Source organism: Chlorocebus sabaeus, chromosome 14 (assembly GCF_047675955.1).
Source record: "Chlorocebus sabaeus isolate Y175 chromosome 14, mChlSab1.0.hap1, whole genome shotgun sequence".
Taxonomy (NCBI): Eukaryota; Metazoa; Chordata; class Mammalia; order Primates; family Cercopithecidae; genus Chlorocebus; species Chlorocebus sabaeus.
Genome location: NC_132917.1, coordinates 39233784 through 39257299, shown reverse-complemented (window position 1 = coordinate 39257299; position 23516 = coordinate 39233784). Strand labels below are relative to the sequence as shown.

At 42.7% G+C, this 23516-nt stretch overlaps 1 long non-coding RNA gene across 1 annotated transcript in view; it reads right to left on the bottom strand.

Moving 5' to 3' along the window:
* LOC119627219 (uncharacterized) overlaps positions 1 to 23516 on the bottom strand; it is a 165892-nt gene that overhangs the window by 132138 nt on the left and 10238 nt on the right. The window contains exons 2-3 of the long non-coding RNA XR_012095268.1: positions 6716 to 6843; positions 4541 to 4668 (exon numbers count right to left, since the gene is read on the bottom strand). This is a non-coding gene — a long non-coding RNA (uncharacterized lncRNA). The remainder of the gene's footprint in view (positions 1 to 4540; positions 4669 to 6715; positions 6844 to 23516) is intronic.

The window sequence follows — 23516 nt, the reverse complement described above, 5'->3', positions numbered from 1 at the left end:
GGGCCCAAAAAGCCACAGCTGGGTTCAACCTGTGGAAGCTCAAACTGCACAGAAGAGATGAGAAAGAATGACTTGGCCAAAAATGCATGATATTTCAGATACATGTCCAAGCATCACTTTTCTATACAGTCTGTCATTAAGGGAGTAATGTGTCCAGATACAAAATAATTTGTTATTTCTGGCAGTAATAACAGGCATGTTTAGTAGCTATGGTATCGGCTCAGTCAATATGTGTGAGATGTTTTTAATTAAGGTTGATGATTTATATTTTCTTCTACAGAACAGTTCACAATTACTGACAAACATTTCTAGTTCTCAGCTAACTGATCTACAAATAAAACAAACCAGTGGTTCAACTCATTCTGCAACAATCTTCTAGCCCAGTGCCTACCAAATTTGCACATCCTAGAGCTGTGATTTCACTATTTAAGACATATCTGGTGAAATCTGAATATGGCCTGATCTGATTTGGATTTATGTCCTCACCCAAATCTCACATTGGATTGTAATCCCCAGTGTTGGAAGAGGGGCTTGGTGGGAGGTAACTGGATCAATGGAGGCAGACTTCCCCCTTGCTGTTCTTATGATAGTGAATGAGTGCTCACAAGATCTGGTTGTTTAAAAGTTTGTAGCATTCCCCATTTTGTTCTCTCTTCCTCCTTCTCCAGCCATGTAAGATGTGCCTCCTTCCCCTTCACCTTCTGCCATGATTGAAGGTTTCTCAAGGCATCAACAGCCATGCTTCCTATACACCCTGCAGAACTGTGAGTCAATTAAGCTTCTTTACCCAGTCTCAGGTAGTTCTTTATAGCAACGCAAGAATGGACTAATACAGAAAAATGGTACCAAGAGTGGGATATTACTATAAAGATCCCTGAAAATGTGGAAGTGATTTTGGAACTGGGTAATGGGCAGAGGTTGGAACAGTTTGGAGGGCTCAGATGAAGACTGGAAGAAGAGGGAAAGTTTGGAACTTCCTAGAGACTTGTTGAATTGTTGTGACCAAAATGCTGATAGTGATATGAACAATAAAGTCCTGGCTGAGGTCGTCTCAGCTGCAGATGAGGAACCTATTGGGAATTGGAGCAAAGGACACTTTTGTTACACATTAGCGAAGAAGTTGGTGGAATTTATATTTAAAAGGGAAGCAGAGCATAAAAGTTTGGAAAATTTGCAGCCCAGCCACGTGGTGGAAAAGAAAAACCCACTTTTTCTTGGTAGGAATTCAAGCCAGCTCAAACCCTGAGCAACCTTGGGACACTGCTCCATGTGTCCCAGCCACTCCAGCTCCAGCCATGGCTAAAAGGGCCCCAGATATGTCTCCGACCACTGCTCCAGAAGGTACAAGCCATAAGCCTAGGCGGCTTTCATGTGGTATTAAACCTGCGGGTGCACAGAGGGTGAGAGTTGAGGCTTGGAAGCCTCTGCCTAGATTTCAGAGGATGTATGGAAACACCTGGATGTCCAGGCAGAGGTCTGTTACAGGGGCAGAACCCTCATGAAGAATCTCTACTAGAGCAGTAAGGGGGGAAATATAGGGTTGGAGCCCTGACACAGAGTGCCCACTGGGGAACTGCCTACTGGAGCTGTGAAAAGAAGATCATTGTCCTCCAGATCCCAGAATGGTAGATCTACCAACAGCTTGCACCATGTGCCTGGAAAACCCACAAGCACTCAATGACAACCCATGAAAGCAGACAAAGGGGTTGTATCCTGCAGAGCCACAGGGGCGGAGCTGCCCAAGGCCTTGGGAGCTCACCCTTGGGAGCTAACCCCTTGTATCAGTGTGGCATGGATATGAGACATGGAGTCAAAGGAGATCATTTTGGAGTTTTAAGATTTAATAACTGCCCTGCTGGGTTTTGGACTTGCATGGGGCCTGTAGCCCCTTTGTTTTGGCTGAGTTCTTTTGGAATGGGTGTGTTTACTCAATGCCTATACCCCCATTGTATCTTGGAAGTAACTAACTTATTTTTTTATTTTACAAGCTCATGGACAAAAAGGACTTGCCTTGTCTCAGATGAGACTTTGGGCTGTGGACTTTTGACTTAATGCTGAAATTAGTTAAGATTTGGGGGGACTGTTGAGAAGGGATGATTGTGTTTTGAAATGTGAGAAAGACATGAGATTTGGGAGTGACAGGGATGGAATGATATGGTTTGGATTTGAGTCCTCACCCAAATCTCATGCTGAATTGTCATCCCGATGTTGGAGGAGGAACCTTGTGGAAGGGTGATTAGATCATGGAGACAGACTTCCCCCTTGCCATTCTCATAATAGTGAGTGAGTTCTCACAAGATCTGGTTGTTTAAAAGTGTGTAGCACCTCCCCCTTCACTCTTTCTTCCCCCCTTCTCCAGTCATGTAAGACGTGCCTGCTTCCCCTTTCCCTTCTGACATGATTGTAAGTTTCCTGAGGCCTTGCCAGCCATGCTTCCTATACAGCCTGCAGAACTGTGAGTCAATTAAACCTCTTTTCTTTATACATAGTCTCAGGTAGTTCTTTATAGCAATGTGAGAACAGATTAATGCAGGATTTTTGTTTAGTTAATAATATTATACTAATGTTAAGTTTCTTAGTTGGGAAATTATACTATAGTTATACAGATATTAAAACTGGGGAACTTGAGGAAAGTGAGATATGGGAATACTCTGTACTAGTTTTGCAACTTTTCTATCAATTTAGAATTAGTTTCAAGTTAAAAGTAAATAAATGTATGTACATAGATATAAATATAGATAGGTATATGCATATATTTCCATTTTTATGAGATCAGTGCTACTCAAAGTGTGTTCCACAAACCCTTTATTACCAATCATAGACAAGCTAAAGCTAAATATAGAAAATGGAAGCAAGCATTTAGAAACTTTTATAACAATTTGACATTTCTAAAATATTTAAGCATATGATTCTTTTCCTAGAAGTTCATTTTTATCACATTTTTTAAAAGCATCAGTCTGTATTAGGATTCTCCAGAGAAACAGAGCCAACAGGATATGTGTGTGTGTATATGTATAGATAGGGATTTATTTTAAGGAATTGGCTCATGTAATTGTGGAACCAAAATCCAAAGAAATAGGATGGGGTAGACCAGCAGGCTGGAGATTCAGGGAAGAGATGCAGAGTCCAAAGGCAGACTACTGACAGAATTCCTTCTTGCTCAGAGGAGGTCAGTCTCTGTTCTCTTAAGCCCTTCAACTGATTAGATGAGGCCCATCCACAATATGAATCATAATCAGCTTTACTCAAAGTCTACTGATTTAAACATGAATCTCATCCAAAAACCACCCTCACAGAAATATTCGGAATAATATTTGACCAAATATCTGGGCACTGTAGTCCAGATAAGTTGGTGCATCAAATTAACCATCATCTAGTCCATGACAGATTAAAAAATTAAAAAAAAAAAAAGTTCTACATTGGAGATATTTTGAGAAGCTTTGTGTCATATAACTTTTAATAGTCTACCAAATGGTTGTATTAATTTAAAAATTCACACTAAGATTGCTTATTTCACATGGGAACAGGGAAAAATTCTGGGAGCAGTGTCCTGGCTGGTGTGGGAAGAGGAGGATCTAACCACTTTTTAATTCTGACCAACGAGCCTGAACCATTAAAATCTACCTTTGTATTGCTCTAATTCAGAGTTCCCAAACTGTCTCATGTCACAGCATTTTAGTATCCCTGTAATTTTTTCACAGAGTCCCTAGGCAAAAGGAAATACTTACCCAACATTTCATTTATCCAGTAGTTAGGTCCCAACAACTTAGTTGTTTGAAAAAAATAATACACATAAATCGAAAGAAAAAAATTTATTTCATTCTTAAATACTCGGTTACTTTTAAAAGGATGTGTATGCCCGAGGTCAAGAGATTGAGACCATCCTGGCCAACATAGTGAAACCCTATCTCTACTAAAAATACAAAAATTAGCTGGGCATGGTGGCACGCACCTGTAGTGCCAGCTACTTGGGAGGCTGAGGCAGGAGAATCGCTTGACCCCCGGAGGCAGACGTTGCAGGGAGCTGAGATTGCCCCACTGCACTCCAACCCGGCAACAGAGTGAGACTCCGTCCAAAAAAAAGAAAAAGGGTTGCATATGCCAATTGGGCACCAAATATCTTCTCAAATCTTGGAACCCATGTGGACACACGTGCCTTCACCTCCTATTCCACACTGATTTTCTCTGGGGACTTGCATTTTACAACTGCTGAAAACTCAGCTTCCCAAAGACAGGACATTTTTGAAAGAAATGTAGCACAATCTAATGTTGGAACAATGAACTACCTTGAGCTAATAGTTCAGTTGATATCCAACAGATGTCAAGTGCCACTATACTTCCTTGATATTTAAAATGTGCCACAGCCCCCCTCTAAGTTTGCTGCAAAGTCTTGGGTGCTTAGGACACAGTTTGGGAGTCATGACTCTATTCTTTTCCCATTTTTAATTCCACTTTCTCATGTGCAAAATATAAGCATGTTCTTTAAGTGTCTAGTAACAACCTTTGTTAAACCTAAGGTTATGCAGAATATAACACTTACTGTTATGTCACAACTCTGAGCTTTCACTGCTAGCAATCACAAGGTTGTGCATTCTCTTTTCATTCTTTATCTGCAGTGAACATAGTAGACGAGATGACCTCCAGTGGCCAGACATCTCAAACATATGCCTAAGAGAGCATAACAAAATATTTTGCTTTGTATTATATTGAAATCAGAATACAGTTCTTAACTATGCTACTTTTTGACAGATAATTAGATCAAGACTAAAAGCAGCACGATAATACGTATAATTTGGTATACTTCTCACTAATGGTTAACATTTTCAATCATGTCTTAATCTAATTCTGATTTATCTGACCAATTATATTTATTTCACTCACCCTAAATTCTTATAATTGTAGCCAAAAGTCCCTTAGATCATAAAAGTGACTCTGACAACAGTTCTTTGGGGCTTACGCACAGCTTGAAATCAAAAGCCTTTGTTTTCTTCCTCTGGGTCAATATTTCCTCATCATAACTGTTGTCATCATCATCAGAATATGAACTATTTATCTTGTTTGACTGGTGTCAACAGTTGGAGAAATTACTTCTCTCTGTGTTGTGTTTCTAGCTTTCTCCTGGTTGATTTTCCATAGGCGGAGGAAAGGAGAAAGCGAGAGAAAAATCTCTCACATCCCTGCAAGATTGTTCCTTCCTAACAACAACAAAAGACTTCCTCCCACGACCTTTCTGAAGCTTCTTTTATCTACTATTTACTAGCAGCTACATACATTGATACAACCTGTCTCTGATATTAAGCTCCTGTCTTGTAATGGAGACCATATTCCCTTTCCAGGGATACATCCAAGCTTATCAAAACACTTTTTGAAAACCTCTTTCATAATAAACAGAACACAATTTTAGACGGTGGCACAGCGTGACTTCGCACCCTAGGACAGAGGTCTGATGCCCAAATGCCGTACAGTGGTACCCTACCCATGACCTCATTTTCACCAGCCTGATGCTGAACCGCCCCCTTCTTTCTTGCCAGGGCTTTTCTATAAACCAGTTGTCAACAAATATATTGGATTCTTTACACTTTGATCTACCTAATATTTTGAAAGAGGCACATTATTCACTCAACTCCAAGTTCCTTTCCAATTACCTGGCGGGGTTTGGTGGGGAGCAGTTAGCTGGGTACCTGTTTGAAGCAGGTGTCCCAGAAGCCACCTTGCTGTGCATAGACGTCAGCTGGCATACAGCCTTCAGTAGTAAGGCTGATGGAAGATGCGTAGTAAAAATTAAAAGCCTAGGAAAAGTACAGGCCCCCAAGCCAGAGCAGAGCAGTTGAGTGTTGGTTCCTTCTGAGAGCAGGGCGGGAACAATTTCTTGCCCTGCTCCTGGGGATAAAAGTAAAGTCTAAACTTTTTTGCAAAAGTGACTAATTCCCCATCAGAGAACCTCCTGCAATTGCAGAGCTAATTTCATGAGTTGTAAATGAAGGGTCTTTCAAAGTGAGAGCTGACAGAGGAAGAAACAGAGAAAAAGTAAAAGCAAATCCCTAAACATTACCCACATTGCAAAACAGAAGGGAATTTTCAGAAGCAATGAGAGAGAACGGCCCACCTCCAGATCTCCCTCAGACATGTTTTCTTCCTTCCTGACTCATCGAGTTTCTTTAGGAAAGCCTAGTGAGAAGGGATTATGAAGCAGGCAAGGGAGCCAGCCTTTTCTGGCAACACAGGGCATTTTGATTTCAGAATCTGCAAATCTTCAAGAACAGACCCGGTGTGCTAGTGTTCTAGGCTGGAGTCCAGCAGCAGTTCAGCTGCAGATGAAGCAAATCAGCTGGTTGGTGCTGTCAGCCAGAGACCCAAGGACTTTCCTGGTGCTACACCTCTCTGGAAGTTTGAAGACATTGGGACAGGTTTGCCTTCTGAAATGTGCAAATGTCACCAGCCGGGAATGGCACATGCCAAGAGGCATCTGAAAACAGATCTCCATCTGGCAATGGGCTAGGCTTCCTGGGACACAGATTAGAATAGTTTGAAACAAAGGGGCGGAAGCACCGGTTAAGCTTTTCACATATTGTTATGGTCTCTGGGTCACTTCCTGCCTTTGGAATTTATTTCCTTTCCAGGTTCAGCAAAATTCAATGAATGACAAGAAAGAGGTTGGGGTTTGTCTTTGCCTCCGGCCCAGTCGAGGGGCAGCTCTGCCTCTGTGAACTTGTACCTCTGCAGTGGTTACATCCTCCAGCGCTGTTTGTTCACACTGAGCTCAGCATGGGAGAAGCTTCAGGATGCAACAATAAATTAGGGAAGGGAGCCATCTCCAGTTGAGTCAGATAAATCCTCTTGTTCCTAGAAAACAGAAAAGGAAAGACTAGATTGGGAAGGGCAAAAATGATGTTTTATCAAGGAGAGCTCTTTCTCACCAGCTCCCCATTCAGAGATGCGGCCGGCCTTGAAGGTAGGAGGCCGAACATGGCTCCATGCAGTCGCACCTCCCACCTCCTGGAGTCAGCCCGTAGACCAAATAGGTACACAGGACAGTGACATTTGCTATATAACAGTGATCAGCTTTGTTTTCTTTTACCAGTATTTAATTTGCACTTTGCTCCAACAGGGACTTCAGGTAGCAATAACTGCCTTTCTGACAGCATTTTCATGCTCATTTTGGGCACTCTGAAGCTAACATGAATGCATATTGCAAAATCCTTCTGCAGCCCCCAGCAATCCCTGTACATCCGCTGCAGTTCTGCAGTACAGAGACCCCCAGAGGCCAAGGCAGACCCTTTTGCCCCAACAGCTGCAGGACCCTGTCAAAACTTAATGTAGTCCCTGCTGCCCCTGTCATTGCTTTGAGAAAGAGTGTGTCTCTCTGAATAGTGATCCACCATCATGACCAAGTTCCTTCTGAAAAGTCAGCTCATACAGCCCTTGTCAGGAAGAATCTCGTAGAGCCTGTCCACATGTCCAGAGTCCATCTCACTCTAGACCGAGAGGTCAGAGTTCACAGCTTTAGAGAAAGGGGTAATTGTTGCCCCCACCTTTAGTCTAAACACAGCTAAACTAACAGCAAACACTATTGTAAATACAAAGGAAGTTGCAACTAGTGATCAGCCTTTCTCCTGGGGCCACTCGATCCCCCAGAAATAGGAACTAAAGCTTCCCCTCCATCAGTTTAAACAGTCTCTTTGCTCAAGGCTGCCGATGCCACCACTGTTGAGAGCTAGCAGTTACAGGGCTGCTGCCTTGGGTTATCACTGTGGCTCAGGCGTCAATCAAATTGACCTTTTCAAATTGCACCAGCACATCTGGCATTCACAGAAATGGTCTCCTGTGACCTTCACAGCAATTGTTCCTAACCACTTCAGGAAGTTCCAGGGGAAGGAAGGAAGTAGGTAGGGCAGAGATGGCTGTATAAATACCAGGGTCAGGAACACCTGTAGAGTATGAAAGCAACAAGAAGTCTGCCCAAGAGTCCTAACTTTCCTCCACGAAAAAGCACTCTGTCAGATTCAGGCATTATGTTTCTGTATAAAAGTATAACCCAGGTCTGGGAAATTTGTAAATCATTACTTTTAAACTTTACAGAATCTGATTGCACAGGGCTGGCAGGGAACCAGGAATCTGCATTTTTATCAAGCCCACCTGCTGCTACTAGGACAGGTGGTCTGTGGCTCAGACTTTGGAACACTGTGCTGTAAGGAATTGTGAGTCACTGTCAGGTTACCATAGAGGAACTGGTAACACAGATGAAAATTGCACCTGGATTCCAGGCCAGGCTTTGGCAGTCTGTATGATCTACCCTTGGTAAGACAATTTAGTTCTCTGAGACTAAAGGCCTCAGGGCTAGATGGAAGACCTTCAAAAATTTAGAAATAGGTTCTAAATTATGGCCCAAAGGCCTGCAAATTTGGAGCGCTGGTCCAAACAGAAGGGCCAGGGTCCTGCAGGCATGCTCTGAACACTCACTGAAGTTCTTCATTGCAGAAAACTCCAGCAGCCAAGGTGGAACCTCTTGCCCAAGGCTGCAGTCCTAGAACTCTGTGGTCATGGGATGCAAGAACTGCATCTTTGCTCTCAGCCATTTCCAAGTAGGAGAAAGGGAAAGGAAGAAAATTCTATTTATGTAGTACATTATATGGATTATTTTTTAAATTCTCACTAAACCCTCATATCATTAGTCTCCTTCTGAAGATGACAGAATTGAAGATCAAAGATGTGAAATAACTTACCCCAGTTCCCCCAGGTCTCATGGCTACAGAATGCTTAAACTGAAATTTCAATTCATGACTTCCAAGATCCAGGTTCCATGTTCTTTCCACAAAACGATTCAGAACTGCAAGTTTTGCTGTGGCCGTTCTGAAGGCGTGGATGTTTGGAAACCCTCAAGATACCTCACCTCTCCCTGACATCCATCGCACACCTGTTCACCACTCTACTTCAGCATCTCACACACCCTCAGTTTTTCCTCTATCCCTGACCTCCAGCTGATCCCTCAGCTGCACTCATTTCTTATCCCTACAACTTCTTGAATCCCAGTGATTAAAATACATCAGCCGCCACTTCTCCTGGGCTGAGGAGGATGTTTCTCGCCCTCAACTACTCCAGCCACTGACTTCAAGATCAAGTCAACTGGGTCCTGGAGAACTCAGTGTATCCCTAAGGATTTCCATAAATTGAGAATCTTTAAATGAATGCTTAAGAGGTGTTTGTGCACTTGCTGATTCTAACCCCCCCACACACGAGCACATACACACAAACACGCACACACACATACACATACACACAAAGAGATCTCTTCTCAACTCAGGGCAGAGATATAGAAAACCCCGGGAGAGAAACCAGTGCCCTTCTATTAGGAGATGACACATCAAACCTCAACTTCCTAATAATAGTGATTATTCTGGGATGCTGGGCACCCCCTAGTGGGAGTAATAGAGAGAGAAGACAGACTGTTTTGATGCTGTTCTCAATAACCCATTCCACCCACAACTTCCTGCCCCTTCACTGCCTTCTCCTCCCAGCCCATCTCACTGCTCTTGGAATGACTCATTCTTCCCACCATGGTTGGGCCTTTTGCCCCACAAAACCTTCCCTGTCTTTACAGACATAATGGACTAAAATTAAGCAGAAGGCAACTCTGGCAGAACAGCAGGAAAAGCTTCCTATGGGGAGAGCTCTTGAAATGCTAAAATGGCCTTATAAGGCAAACTAAGTAAGACCTAACTGCGCTGGGCAGAACAATAGAGAATATCTCGGAAAGATATTCTTGGAGATGAAGAGGATGGGGGAAAAGCTATTTCCCTGATTTCATACATTAATGACCCCATCCAACATTCTCAGACTGATTTCATGACAATATAAATGCCCTGTGTACATCTAACCCCTTTTAAGGCCAAGAGAACACCCAACATTTATACATTGGAAATAAACAGATGAAGCCTGTCCCAGCAGAGTGGCAGCTCATCCATGAACTGGGCACTACGTAGCACTGTGGGACATTCTGAACATTTGTGTACTAATACCCACTCTTTTCAAGGCCACTGCCATAGCTCCCCACGACAGGATGAGTCCTACTATGTTGTAAACAATAAAGTGTTGTCTGAGTGTTTACGTTATACTAGGCTTGAGATTCGTAAGCATTTTTAAGACATGCCCACATCTAGTTCAATCCCTTCTCCAAACAAGAGCCTTAATAAAAGACAGGGAGAGTAACAGATTTAAGTGCATGCGCTAAGAATCCTTCTGGGCATGTTCACAGTTCTTATTTTAGTTAAGTATTTGATAACTTGTTCACTCGGTAAGGGGCCAGCCAGTCAGTCTCATCTTGGGGACCAGTGCCTGTCTCTAGTAGATGTGACAATGATAGAGCACCCACCTTCATACAGAGCTTTGGTTGTTATGATCTTATTCATTCCTAGATTTGAGTCATCAGCTCATTAGTGCCCATTCAACTTAGCCCTCCTCTGATGAATCCCCTAAAACCTTGCTTATAATTCTACCGATTCCAGCACAGGATTTTCTCTGCTATGCCTCCTGCTTCATCTGGAGCCTAGTGACTTGGACAGTCTAATCTCACAACTACTTACAATGTTAATCCCTTTCATCTCTTCTTTTAGAACCATTTGGTGATGTTCATCTTTCTGACAACCAAGAACCTTGGAAGAATCTCTCGCCTCAGGCGCTCCTATTTTTGTGCCTAGCTCGGCCGCCTTCCAAATCACCAGAGGCATCATAGAATGCAACTCTCTGTGGAGGATTGGAGGACAAATTGGACACAAATTCATTGGACGGCTGAAGGAAAAAAGAAAGGTCAAGGATGCTCCGGCTTGGCCAGCCTCGCAGGCCTGACAGCAGAAGCTGAAATTCTTTCTTTTATAACTTAGGCTTGAATTAAAGGCATTTTTTTTTTTTTAGTCCAGAGACCTTTGGCCTTCACTGCAAACAGAACACTCAGTGGGTGGAGCAGGGCTGTCTGGTGGCAGGATGGGCATGCTGACCTCTGGCCCTAATGCCTTCCCTAACCTGGAAAGACACAAAAGCTGTGGTGAGTTAGCTGAGCCACCTGGCGTGCTCTGTCAGTATGTAGAATGTTCTAAATCATGTACGGGGTCCAGCTTTTGGAAAGAAGAGTGGCGATGTGTTTATGGGCTCAGAGAAGAAAACATATGGAGAGAAAATGAGATTTAAGAAGAATAAACCTAACTAGTGGCTGCTTTGGGTGTCTAGAAGACAAGAAAAAACTCAGAAAAGAGGCCCCAGTTCTGAGAGGCAGAGATAAGGGAACTTCCACTACCTCTGTCTCTATTTCAGAAGAGATAAAAACCAAATCATAAATCTAAAGATGAAGGTACATTCATCTGGGGAGAGGACTAAACAAGCTGTTACATTTCAAACAACTATTAGCATTGCAAAAATGAACACTTTTAACTTGCTAGTGGAAGCATTTCTTTCCTGCAAGTCACCTTGGATCAGATTAGACACCAAAGAGAAGATAACAAAAAATTATTCTTTTGTGCAGGCTAAGAAGCATTAATTTAGGTTGTCTGTACCAAGCTGGATTCCTGGTCCTGGATACTTTCAAGAAAAAGTAAAAAGTGAAGCAACCAGAGCAGTTATGGGAAATTCAAGTGTGTGCTTTGTTGGTAAGGATGAGAACAGGGGAGTTCCGCTGGCCCAGAGCTGCAAACGAAATCAACGGTCTGCAGTTTGGGAGGTGACCAGAGGACCCAGACCACTGGATCAGGCGCTCAGAGAGCCAGCGTGAGCCTTCAAGGCAGTGCTTGTGGGCAGGAGGACAGGTCTAAGCTTCCTGCCACTGCCTATGGCAAGTTGGATATGTATCTGCCAGTATCCCCAGGCAAAGGAGTTCTGTGCCAGCTGGAGCTCTCTCAGGAAAGACAGATAGGTAGCTCTCAGATGATGTCCAAGGAAACCAGGTGAGAGCTTGAATTGTGGCCCGCGAAGAAGGGTGTGTAACACCTGAGGAGGCCAGACGGGGGTCAGGAGCATTCAGGGAGGGAAGAAGGGATGTGATGTGCCCATGAAAGGTGGGTGTGAGCATGCCAGGGCCATGTTTATGGAAGAGGTTTCTATCAAAACAGAATACAACGCACTCTTGCTGTCCTAAAACCTTTTCTCCAGCGGAGTTTCTGACTCTTTTAAAGCCACAATATAGGCCGGGAGCAGTGGCTCATGCCTGTAATCCCAGCACTTTGGGAGGCCGAGGCGGGTGGATCACCTGAGGTCGGGAGTTGGAGACCAGCTGACCAACATGGAGAAACCCTGTCTCCACTAAAAATACAAAATTAGCCCGGCATGGTGGTGCAGGCCTGTAATCCCAGCTACTCAGGAGACTGAAGCAGGAGAATCACTTGAACCCGGGAGGTGGAGGATGCCGAGTTCATGCCATTGCACTCCAGCCTGGGCAACAAAGAGCGACACTCCATCTAAAAAAAAAAAAAGCCACAATATAAGGACATTCTCAGGAACATTGAACCCAAGAGGGTATAGATCGAATAAGATGGCCAAATATGCCACACGGAGCCAAAGAAGCAAGACAAGCCTCTGCAGAGTCCCATTTGACACGAAAAGGCAGATGCCGATGTTTCCGAATCATAGTAACCAAAGTTAAAGGAATGACTCCAGGTCATCACTTCCCTGATTTCCCCTCCCTCACTTCTGGGAAGGTCTTAAACCCCTCTACAGTGTCTTTCCACCATTTATGTCCCCCCTTGCCTTTCTTCCACTTATTCCCAGTGGTAAGCAGGAGCCAGTTTATACCGCCTCCCAACTCCGTGTTCAGTAACTTACAATCAGCCACGATGGGAGTGTTTATGCCTTAGAAATTGGAAAATGCTGCAAATCAGAGCTTTCTGTTCTTTTCTGGAGAGCCAGTTGTTAAACAGCTCCCAGTACATCCTGCCTGTGACTGAGAGTTTTTGCGTGGGAGGAAGAGGCTGTGTACTGAGGCGGACAATGTTAGAAGTTGGGAGGGGAACAGAGAAGCCCAGAGTGCTGGGAGGGAAGTGGTGAATTGCCAAGATTGGTTCTGCCTCCCTCACAGACACACACACGCCAGACCCAATCCCAGCCTTGGGTTCAGTATTTAACAGTCATTCAGTAAGAACATGTTCCATATCTACAGGGATGTGGAGGCAGCTTTCTATTGATTTGGAGGGCTGGATACCTTCCTACTCGAACATTTTTTGAGGTTTATGGTACAGAATATAATAACCTAGGTACACGTAGTATACATTCTGTGTATTAGGATATTATACCATGCACCATATGTTGCATATTATCCATTTTCCTCTGTGGAGTTAAAGGTTTCATGTACAGTCAATCTTGCTTTTCCTCTTCCAACCCCCCATGTAACAGTGTGTGTTCCTCTTCCCCCAAATGCACTTCCCGTTGACCTTTGGACTCAACATCTTGTCTATTTTTAAAATGTTCCCGAGTCAGATAATTATTACACCCTCTAAAGTAGAACTCTAAAGTAGAGTTCTTTGACTTTAAGGTACACAAAATCAACTGGGGAATTTTTTTCCAGTGCAGGTTTGCATTCAGTTTTGACCCCATAACTCTCTCTCCCTTCCACTTCTTCAACTTTAAGAAGTCCCAACTATACCTCTGGAAGAAACAGCCTCTCACAAGAGATTGGACCACGAATAGAAGACTGAACCAAGCAACCAAATCTATACCCAGGTGGGGTTAGATTTCCTTTCAAGAATTTGAAGTAGAATGCTGTCCTAGCCAGAGTTCCTCACCCACAAAAGCAGAGCCTGAGATAGAGATTTGCAGGTAGTAATTTATTTAAGGATCCCAGAGAACAGAAGCGCAGGATATGGGAAATGAAAAAAGAAAGGAAGAAAAACCAGTACGAGGGTATGTTATTGAACTGGGCATGGCAAAGGGTGAGCAGTACTCTCATTCTGTAGGACCTTCTAATGAGCCTTCTGATAGACAACTCTGTCTGTCTCAAGCATTTATCCAGCCTTTCCTTTATGAACAGTACTGATTAAATGCTTGATAACCCTTTGTTTTCCAGTTTTCAGACAGTGACTTGGTTCCCTAGCATCCTCCAAAAGTCACCAATAAATATTATTTTAGTATGATTATGAACTCATGGGTTTAAATATATTTGATGTATTTAAATCCGTTGCAGTTGTTATTCTAATTAGTGATCCAATTATCCCATCTTTGGCCAATGGAAGCTTATTTATGCTAGCTCCTGAGCCTTTTTGGTACATCCTCAGTCATCTTTGATAGCACCCTTCCTTTCTGTTGTAATGAGATATTCTAGAGCAGCTCTATTCAATAGAACTTTCTATGATGATGGGCATGTGCTTCATCTGTGCTATATGATACTGTAGCCAGTAGCCATATGTGGTTATTAAATATTTGAAATGTGGCTAATGGAACTGAAGCAATGAATTTTAAATTTAATTTTGATAAACTGTATTTGAAATAGCCACGTGACTAGTTGCCACCATATTAAACTGCACAGTTCTAAAGTAACTTTTTGTGTGACAAATGAAAAACTTGAGGTACAGAGAAGCAGGATTTGTCTGTGATAGAATTCAATCTTTATCATGAGAACAGTGCAGGGACTGACTGCATCTAAATAATCTGGGAAACCTTTGTAAAATATTGATTTCTGAGCCTCTCTCCCAGATATTCTGATTCATCATATATGAGGCGGTGCTCAGGAATCTGTTTTTTTATTGTTGTTATTTTAATGTTACCATGTGATCCAATGAGCAGCTCTGGGAACCACTATATTAGACAGCTGGAATGTAATATTTATGTTACAGCTATGGTTCATTGAAAATCATTCCAGTGAATCAATTGTACATCTTTAACTCCATATGGCCAGTTTTAGAACTTCTCAGAAAACCATAGCACTCTGCTAGTTATGTAATCAAGAGCTACGGGTGCTTGTAGAGGTTTGCCTCTCTCCGGCTTCAGCACAGGCCTCATTCATCCCTAATTTAAAAAGACACAAAACCAAGCCAAGAGTGAACAGCTTTCCTCCTCAGACCAGCCATTAGGATCTACTGTGCCTCCTGTGTATGTCAAGAACTGACATTTTACCCTGTTTGCACAAAACAAGTTAGCCTGCCACAGATTCAGGATACTGGCAGAAGACATGAGACTCCTGGGCCAAAGACAACGGACTTTATTTAACTCAGCACAGCAAGCAACGTGAGATTTATGTTCGTATTAGTTCTTCTTGCCCCCCAAGGTCCAAGGGGGTAACATAGAGTAGCCTAGTAGCACACATAGTGGATTCCCTCATGGCCGAAGAACTCCAATAATTTATAATGAGTTGCAAACAAACTTGCTCAACTTTGCCCCCAAAAGAGGCATCATCTTTATTATACTATGCAGCAAGCAAACCACCTCTCTGTTCCAGAGGGAGATACTACCTCTGTCTTCCAAGGCTGCTTTCCAATATGCAAACATGTTTGGAAAATGCTATCAATGCTTCTGCTTGAAAATATGAAGAAATACGAGAGACGTATGGAGAGCTGCTTCCCCCAGTGCACATCCCAGGGCACTATTCCTGGCCCATCGGTAGCATGGTGAACCCCTAGAACCAGAACAGAACCCCTAGAACCTATACAGAGACCCTTCTATTCCCTCCCACCCATCTATATAGAGACCCTTCTATTCCCTCCCAGCTGTGATGACTTTGGATATGGCTCTGTCCTCTGGGGGGATGTACTAAGGCATCCTTAGAGGAGCAGTCTCTAAAGTCAGTCTATCTGAATTCACATCTCAGCCATGATACTTACTAACTGTACGTCTTTGGGAAATGTATGTAACCTCTCCATGCTCCAATTTTCTCATCTACAAAATGGGAATAGGTTAATACCTACCTCAAGGTTATTATAAAGATTACATGAGATAAAACATGTATTTAACCCAAGTTATATAGCAAATTATCAGTAAACATTAGCCATTGCTATTACCACTCATTATTATTAATTTTTTCTCATGACCTTTCCCATCATAGTGGAGTCACCTGCTCATAGAGGACCCTAGCACCCATTGGCTTCTTCCTTATCCTAGATTACACTTCCACTGCAACTTCAGAGCCAATTTAACACCCTATTGGGTTTGCTGTATTCTAGAAGTGGGTGAGTTATGGCCCGCAAGCCAAACTCAGTCTGCCGCCTGTTTTTGAAAATAAAGTTTTTTGGAACACAGTCACACCCATTCATTTACATATTTTCTAGGGCTGCTTTAGTATCGCAATACCAGAGTTGGGTAGTAAAGCCTAAAATATTTACTATTTGGCCCTTTTAAGAAAAAGGTTACCAATCCCTGCTCCATTCTGTTCACAGACTATATACCAACCCCATCCAGCAACTTTTAAGATGGGTTGTTGATCAAGAAGACCAGGAAAGGGTGGCACTGAATTACTGCTACCTCTTTTCATTAGAAAAATAACTCCAAAGTACTATTAGGAAGGCATCAATTTAATGTTTTAGAACACTGCTTTGTATTACTCTTCATTGAATTGGGCTGTTGACATCGTTCATCAACTGGCCATTTAACAAGCAAAACATTACTAAACTGTTTTTGTGTAAGAGTATTAACTCAAAGACAGAAGACTTTTTTAAAAGCAAATTTCCTTTTGTTAAAGGATTTTATCAAAGAGTATTCTAAAAATGATTTTGCCTTTTGAATAAGAGTAAATATAGATAGAATTTATCGCTTTCATTCTCTCCACAAATATCCTTAACATGTTACTAACCCTCAAATGAAGACAAGCATTAGATGAATATTTATGGCGGCCATGGTTAAGGAATATCATTATTATTCATTAACTAAATATCATTCATTAACTATGTATTTAGTACTGGCTTTCAGAACTGAGTCATGAGATATGTTTAGTCTATACTATAGAGTATAGATATATAGTATAGTCTATACTATAACTGAATAATATGTTTAGACATTACAAATGACCACTTTATATTAGCCCCTCAGCAATGAGAATGTCAATATCCATATCAAATTTTTAACTTCTTTTATAAAATACCCTTTCAGAGCAGACACAGAAAGTTATTTGACAAGCTGTGACTAAATGACAGATTTTTTTTTTAATTTTATTTTTTATTTTTTTTTTTGAGATAGAGTCTTGCTCTGTCACCCAGGGTGGAGTGCAGTGGCACCACATCAGCTCACTGAAACCTCTGCCTCAGCCTCCCGAGTAGCTGGGATTACAGGCACCCACCACCACACCCAGCTAATTTTTGTATTTTTAGTAGAAATGGGGGGGGGGGGTTCACCATTTTGCCCAGGCTGGTCTCGAACTCCTGACCTCAAGTCATCTGCCCGCCTTGGCCTCGCAAAGTGCTGCTGGGATTACAGGTGTGAGTCACCATGCCTGGCCAATTGATGTCTTTATCACATTCAGAGGTCAGGCTTTAAAAGCCTTCTGGAAAACAGCCCAAAACCCAAAAGTGCAAAAAGGGAGAGGAAAGAGAGAGTGTTTAGTGTCTAATAATTCGTGGGGTTTTCTTGTTTTTTTCTTTTTATAGAGACGGGGTCTCACTATGTCACCCAACCTAATCTCAAACTCAAGCTCAAGCAACTCTCTTGCCTCAGCCTCCCAAAGTGCTGGGAATACAGGCATGAGCCACCATACCAGGCTGGGAGTTTTTGTTAGGGGCCAGGGTATGTAAATTTCCCCAGGTGATTCTAAAGTACAGCCAAGTTAAAGCCCATTGATCCAGGCAAACTATTGCTGAAGCCTAGGGGTTACACTTCAAGTCTGCTGCCCTTTCTGCAGCCAAAAGCTTCCCAGAGGCCCCCAAATCACAGGAAATAAACAACTGACCCTCTAGGAAAAAAAAAAAAAATTCAGAACTTTCCTTGGATGGATGGGTGGGGACAGGTTTGGGTGGGTTTGTATGGCACCGAGAATAAGAATTTAGCCTTTTCAAAGAACAGAATAAAACTTGAAATATTTCAGATCGGCCACCCCATAATACAGGTGTGGTGTAATCCCTTAATTGGCGTTGTGCCTTTGGCCTAGTTAGTATGCTTTGTCCCAGTGTTTGGGAATGTGTCATCTTAGCCATCGTGTTCTTGGTTTAACATTCAGCAAGATGACCACCATTATTTAGAATTCTCCTGAGAGAGTAGCCCCAAAACTAAGGATCTGGCATGCTCCCTCTTTTCCCTTTGCCGTGGTGTTGCAATTTAAAGTGCTTCTGTGTTGTCTCTTCCCTTGGGAATTTCCTCTGGAGCGGGAGATTAATCATTATGCAAATATTAAATACTCTGAACATTCTAGAAAGGAACAGAATGTGTTTAAGCAATCCTGTTACTGCTGTTTAAGTGAGAGATGACAAACAGCTGTTGTGATTTGTCCTGCATTCAAATTCTACTGTGCGGTTTGCATTATATCAAATTATATTTAATTTTTCCTTGAGATTCATATGTACCGCTGCCAAAACTTCTGGATTCCCATGAATCTTCAAATATATCGACCAGCATCCAGTCGGTTTGCACCCACTCCGAGACCTAAAGGCTACTCTGGGAAAAGATATATTAAAACATTTCTCTCTCGGAATGTTAGTTTGACTGAGATGTTATTTAGATTCTTGAAATAGCCTAAATGCTTGGGGTGATCTGAAAGGAAATGCTGCAGTCTAATGTTGCTAATAAATAGGGGAAGTCATGCTCTCTCAGGCACAGCCCTAAGGGAAAAACAAAGTCCTCACTTTGTCCTGAAGGTCAAAACTCCATAGCTTGGTTTGTCCTATTCTCTCCCTCTGTGTCCTTGTTGGTTTCTAAACAATAGACTACTGGTTAATAATTCCCTACATTAAAATTCCCTGTGTGGTTTCTCTCTTCAGGTCTGATCCATACTGATATGGGATCCTTGGTAAACACTGAACGCCCCAAGGGCAAAAGGCAGGGCTGGGACCAGGGTGAGGCAAGTGAGGCACAGGGCGGCTTTGGCTTCGGGGATTGCAGGTCATTCAACTGCAAGGTCACCTGAGAGTGAGTGCCTGCTTGAACAGCGTACCCTAGGTCCATTGCTTCCCTCACTCTCGTCTATACCCTGCTCTGCCATTTTCCTTCTTGCTTTTTTTTTTTTTTTTTTCTTTTGAGACAGAGTTTCACTCTTGTTGCCCATGTTGGAGTGCAATGATGCGATCCCAGCTCACTGCAGTCTCCGCCTCCCGGATTCAAGCGATTCTCCTGCCTCAGCCTCCCGAGTAGCTGGGATTACAGGCATATGCCACCATGCCCAGCTAATTTTGTATTTTTAGTAGAGATGGGTTTTCACCATGTTGGTGAGGCTGGTTTCGAACTCCTGACTTCAGGTGATTCACCCGCCTCAGCCTCCCAAAGTGCTGGGATTACAGGCATGAGCCACCGCACCTGGCCTCTCTCTCTTTCTTTCTTTCCTTCTTTCTTTCTTTTCTTTCTTTCTCTTTCTTTCTTTCTCTCTCTCTCTCTCTCTCTCTCTCTCTCTCTTTCTTTCTTTCTTTCTTTCTTTCTTCTTTCTTTCTTTTTCTTTCTCTGTCTTCCTTCCTTCCTTCCTTCCTTTCCTTTCCTTTCCTTTCCTTTCTTTCTCTCTTTCTTTCTCTTTCTTTCTTTGAGAGTAATCTAGCACCTCCACGGAATTCTAGCAGGTGCTCAATTAGCATTTAGTGAAAGGCTGAATTACCTTTTCTTTCATGGAATAATTTCCTTAATTCAGTTTTAAAAAAACATTTGAGTCTGGGCCAGGTGCTGTGGCTCACAACTGTAATACCAGCACTTTGGGAGGCCCAGGTGGGCAGATTGCTTGAACTCAGGAGTTCAAGACCAGCCTGGGCAACATGGCAAAACCCCGTCTCTACAAAAAGTACAAAAATTAGCCAGGTGTGGCCGGGCGCGGTGGCTCAAGCCTGTAATTCCAGCACTTTGGGAGGCCGAGACGGGCGGATCACGAGGTCAGGAGATCGAGACCATCCTGGCGAACACGGTGAAACCCCGTCTCCACTAAAAATACAAAAAAAAACTAGCCGGGCGAGGTGGCGGGCGCCTGTAGTCCCAGCTACTCCGGAGGCTGAGGCAGGAGAATGGCGTAAACCCGGGAGGCGGAGCTTGCAGTGAGCTGAGATCCGGCCACTGCACTCCAGCCTGGGCGACAGAGCCAGACTCCGTCTCAAAAAAAAAAAAAAAAAAAAAAAAAAAAATTAGCCAGGTGTGTGGTGTTATACACCTGTTGTCCCAGCTACTCAAGAGGGCTGAGGTGGGAGAATCGCTTGAGCCTGGGGAGGTTGAAGCTGCAGTGAACCGTGCGTGATTGCACTGCTGCACTCCAGCCTGGGTGACACAGTAAAACCCCTTCTCTAAAAAAAAAAAAAAAAAAAAAAAAAAAAAAAAAAAAAAAAAAAAAAAGTCTAGATATAGTATAGTATGGTACTCAAAAGCCAGATTTCCAAGTCTTATAGACGCAGGCTCAATCCTAATCCTAGTATGACACCCTGGTTGAGTTACTCTCTGATCCTCAGTTTCCTTAAATATAACACAGACATTATAATAATAACACCTACGTCATAAGGCTATAGGAAAGATGAAATAACATTATACACAAAAAGGGTTTAGCTCAATGCCCTAAAATGTCAGCCTGTAGTTTTGATAGTAGGCTAAAGTCACTCTCCATTCAATTAGCTAAAAAGCCTCCCTAGTCTGAGTCACAGAATGATAAAATAAAAAACAAAATCCTTTATGTCAGTAATTAGTCTTTTGCCGGGGGAAGGGGGTCTAAAGTCACAAAAGTCGAGCATTGCCTCTCTCAGTCCCAAGAGCCGACCAAAAGCTAAAGTACACAAGGTTTAAGAAGGAAGACAAAAAGCAGAGCCATGACATTGACTTCCTTTCCCATGAGGGAAGATTGGAGTCGAATAAATATCGAATCACATATTTTGTTTTCATTTTTAAAAGTTAGAACTTTACTCCAATTCAATAAGAATGATTAGTTGCCCTTTCAAGTTCTAGGAATTATGACAGGTGGTAAAGATGCAAAAAGAAGATATCCTCCTTGCTCTAAAGCAATTGAAGGTCTTGAGGCTCCCAAGGAGGGAAAGGGCAGGGACCTGGCAAGAGAATCCTTCCCAGAGGAGAAAAAGGTATTGGTATTGCCAAGGCACTGCAGAAGTGGAAAAAAGAAGGGAAGCCACTAATTACTTGCATTATTCAAGTGACTAGAGCAAGATGGTGCTTTGAAATTCGCTGCTAGTGTATTGGTTCATTTTGAGCTTGTCTTAGTCCATTCAGGCTGCTGTAACAAAATGCCACTAACTGGGTGGCTTGTAAACAATGGAAATTTATTTCTCACAGTTCTGGAGGCTGGAAGTCCAACACGAGGGTGCCAGCGGTTGAGTTCCGGTGAGGGCCCTCTTTCAGGCTGCAGATACCCACCTCTCACTATCACCTTACATGGAAGAAGGAGCAAACTAGCTCTCTAGGGTCTCTTTTATAAGGGCACAAATCCCAATCATAAGGACTTCACCTATGAGGTAGACTAATAACCTCCCAAAGTCCCCACTATCCTAATACTGTCACTGTGGAGGTTAAGATTTCAACATATGAATTTGGGAGGACAAAAACATTCAATCTATAGCAAAGCTACTAATATTGACAATGATAGCTACCACTTATTGAATGCTTAGCATATGCTAGGCATTTTATATCCCTCGATTCATTTTTAATCCTTCCAAAAACCCTGAAAGGTAAAAATTATTACCACAATTTTACAGATAAAGAAACTACTACCTGCCAGGCACAGTGGCTCATGCCTATAATCCTAGCACTTTGGGAGACCAAGGCAGTTCTATCACCTGAGGTCAGGAGTTCAAGACCAGCCTGGCCAACATGGTGAAATCCTGTCTCTACTAAAAATATAAAAATTAACTGGGTATGGTGGTGAGTGCCTGTAGTCTCAGCTACTTGGGAGGCCGAGGCAGGAGAATTGCTTGAACCCAGGAGGTGGAAGTTGCAGTGAGCCAAGATTATGCCATTACAGTCCAGCCTGGGTGACAACAGCAAACCTTTGCCTCAAAAAAAAAAAAAAAAAAAAAAGGAAGGAAGGAAGGAAGGAACCACCAGGCACAGTGTGATGCACACCTGGAGTCCCAGCTACTTGGGAGGCTAAGGCAGGAGGATCGCTTCAGCCCAGGAGTTCAAAGCTGGAGTTCACTATGGTCGCACCTATGAATAGTCACTGCACTCTAGCCTGGGCAACATAGCAAAACTCCATCTCTAAAAAAAAAAAAATAATAAAGGAAGAAAGAAAGAAAGAGGAGAGAGACAGAGAGAGGAAGAAGGAAGGAAGGAAAGAAGGAAGGAAGGAAGGAAGGAAGGAAGGAAGGAAGGAAGGAAGGAAGGAAGGAAGGAAGGAAGGAAGGAAGGAAGGGAGGGAAGGAACTGAGGCTCTGAAAGATTAGGTAACTTTCAGCCAGAGTAATGAAGTAAAGACCATCTTTCCCAACTGTGCCCTTGACCTCCTACTGCTGACTTTGTCCAGCTTCTAGGAATTCATTTTCTGCTTGCACAAAAAAAATCACACAGGGCCTATAGAGCATTTCTAAAACTAAGCAAATATGATCTGAATTCCTTCATAAAACACTAGCTACCATATAGCCCAGATTCAACCAGCTTTTATGCACCACTGAAAATTTTAACAGAAATATGGATGTGCTACCCAAACCTGATCAACTTACTATACTACATCTCTAAAACAGTTCTACCAGATTATTAACTGCAGCTACAAAGAATAACCCCAGAAAATGTTCTCGGATTTTACGTCATCCTTAGTCCAATATGTAAAACTTCCACAGCAGAGAGCCTAACACAGAGTGGGCAATCACCAAATATTCGTTCCCTTATCTTTCCCTTCCTCTACTGCAAGTTGTAGAAATTAAATAGTGAGCTAAGCAAGCAGATCAGGAGAGAACCCCTGGAAAGCAGGTTAACCAGAAACAACAGGATAGGTAATTACAGGCTAATCACCAACAGGCGTGGTTCACGGCCCCCTCCAAACCACCTTTCCAGGGATGATATTGCCAGTTATGGTTTTACCCAGGAACTGACCTTGGCCCTGAGCCTTCAATTCACTTGGCCAGGGACTTTGCATACCAGAGAAGTCATTCCCAGCCAATAGATATACTTTCCACATTCCCTTTAAACAAGCCTTGTGTTGGTGTTAAGATAAGCTCGCTAAGGGTAACTAAGGGACAGAGTTGGAAACTATGAAACAAGGATAGGAAAAGTGGGCTACATAAATGGGAGCCCTGGAACAACTTTATGAGCAGCCCCAGGGAATGGCTTTGAGGTGGAGGGAAGCAGGAAATGTATATCATGACATATCAGTTTTGATACCCGTGTTCCAAAAAGAGCATTTATGATATTTGAGCACATATGTAATGGTTTGGGAAGTAGTAACAATGAGATGATATGCTAAGCACTTTGCCTGGTGCACAGGAAATATGTAGGCAATAAGAAAG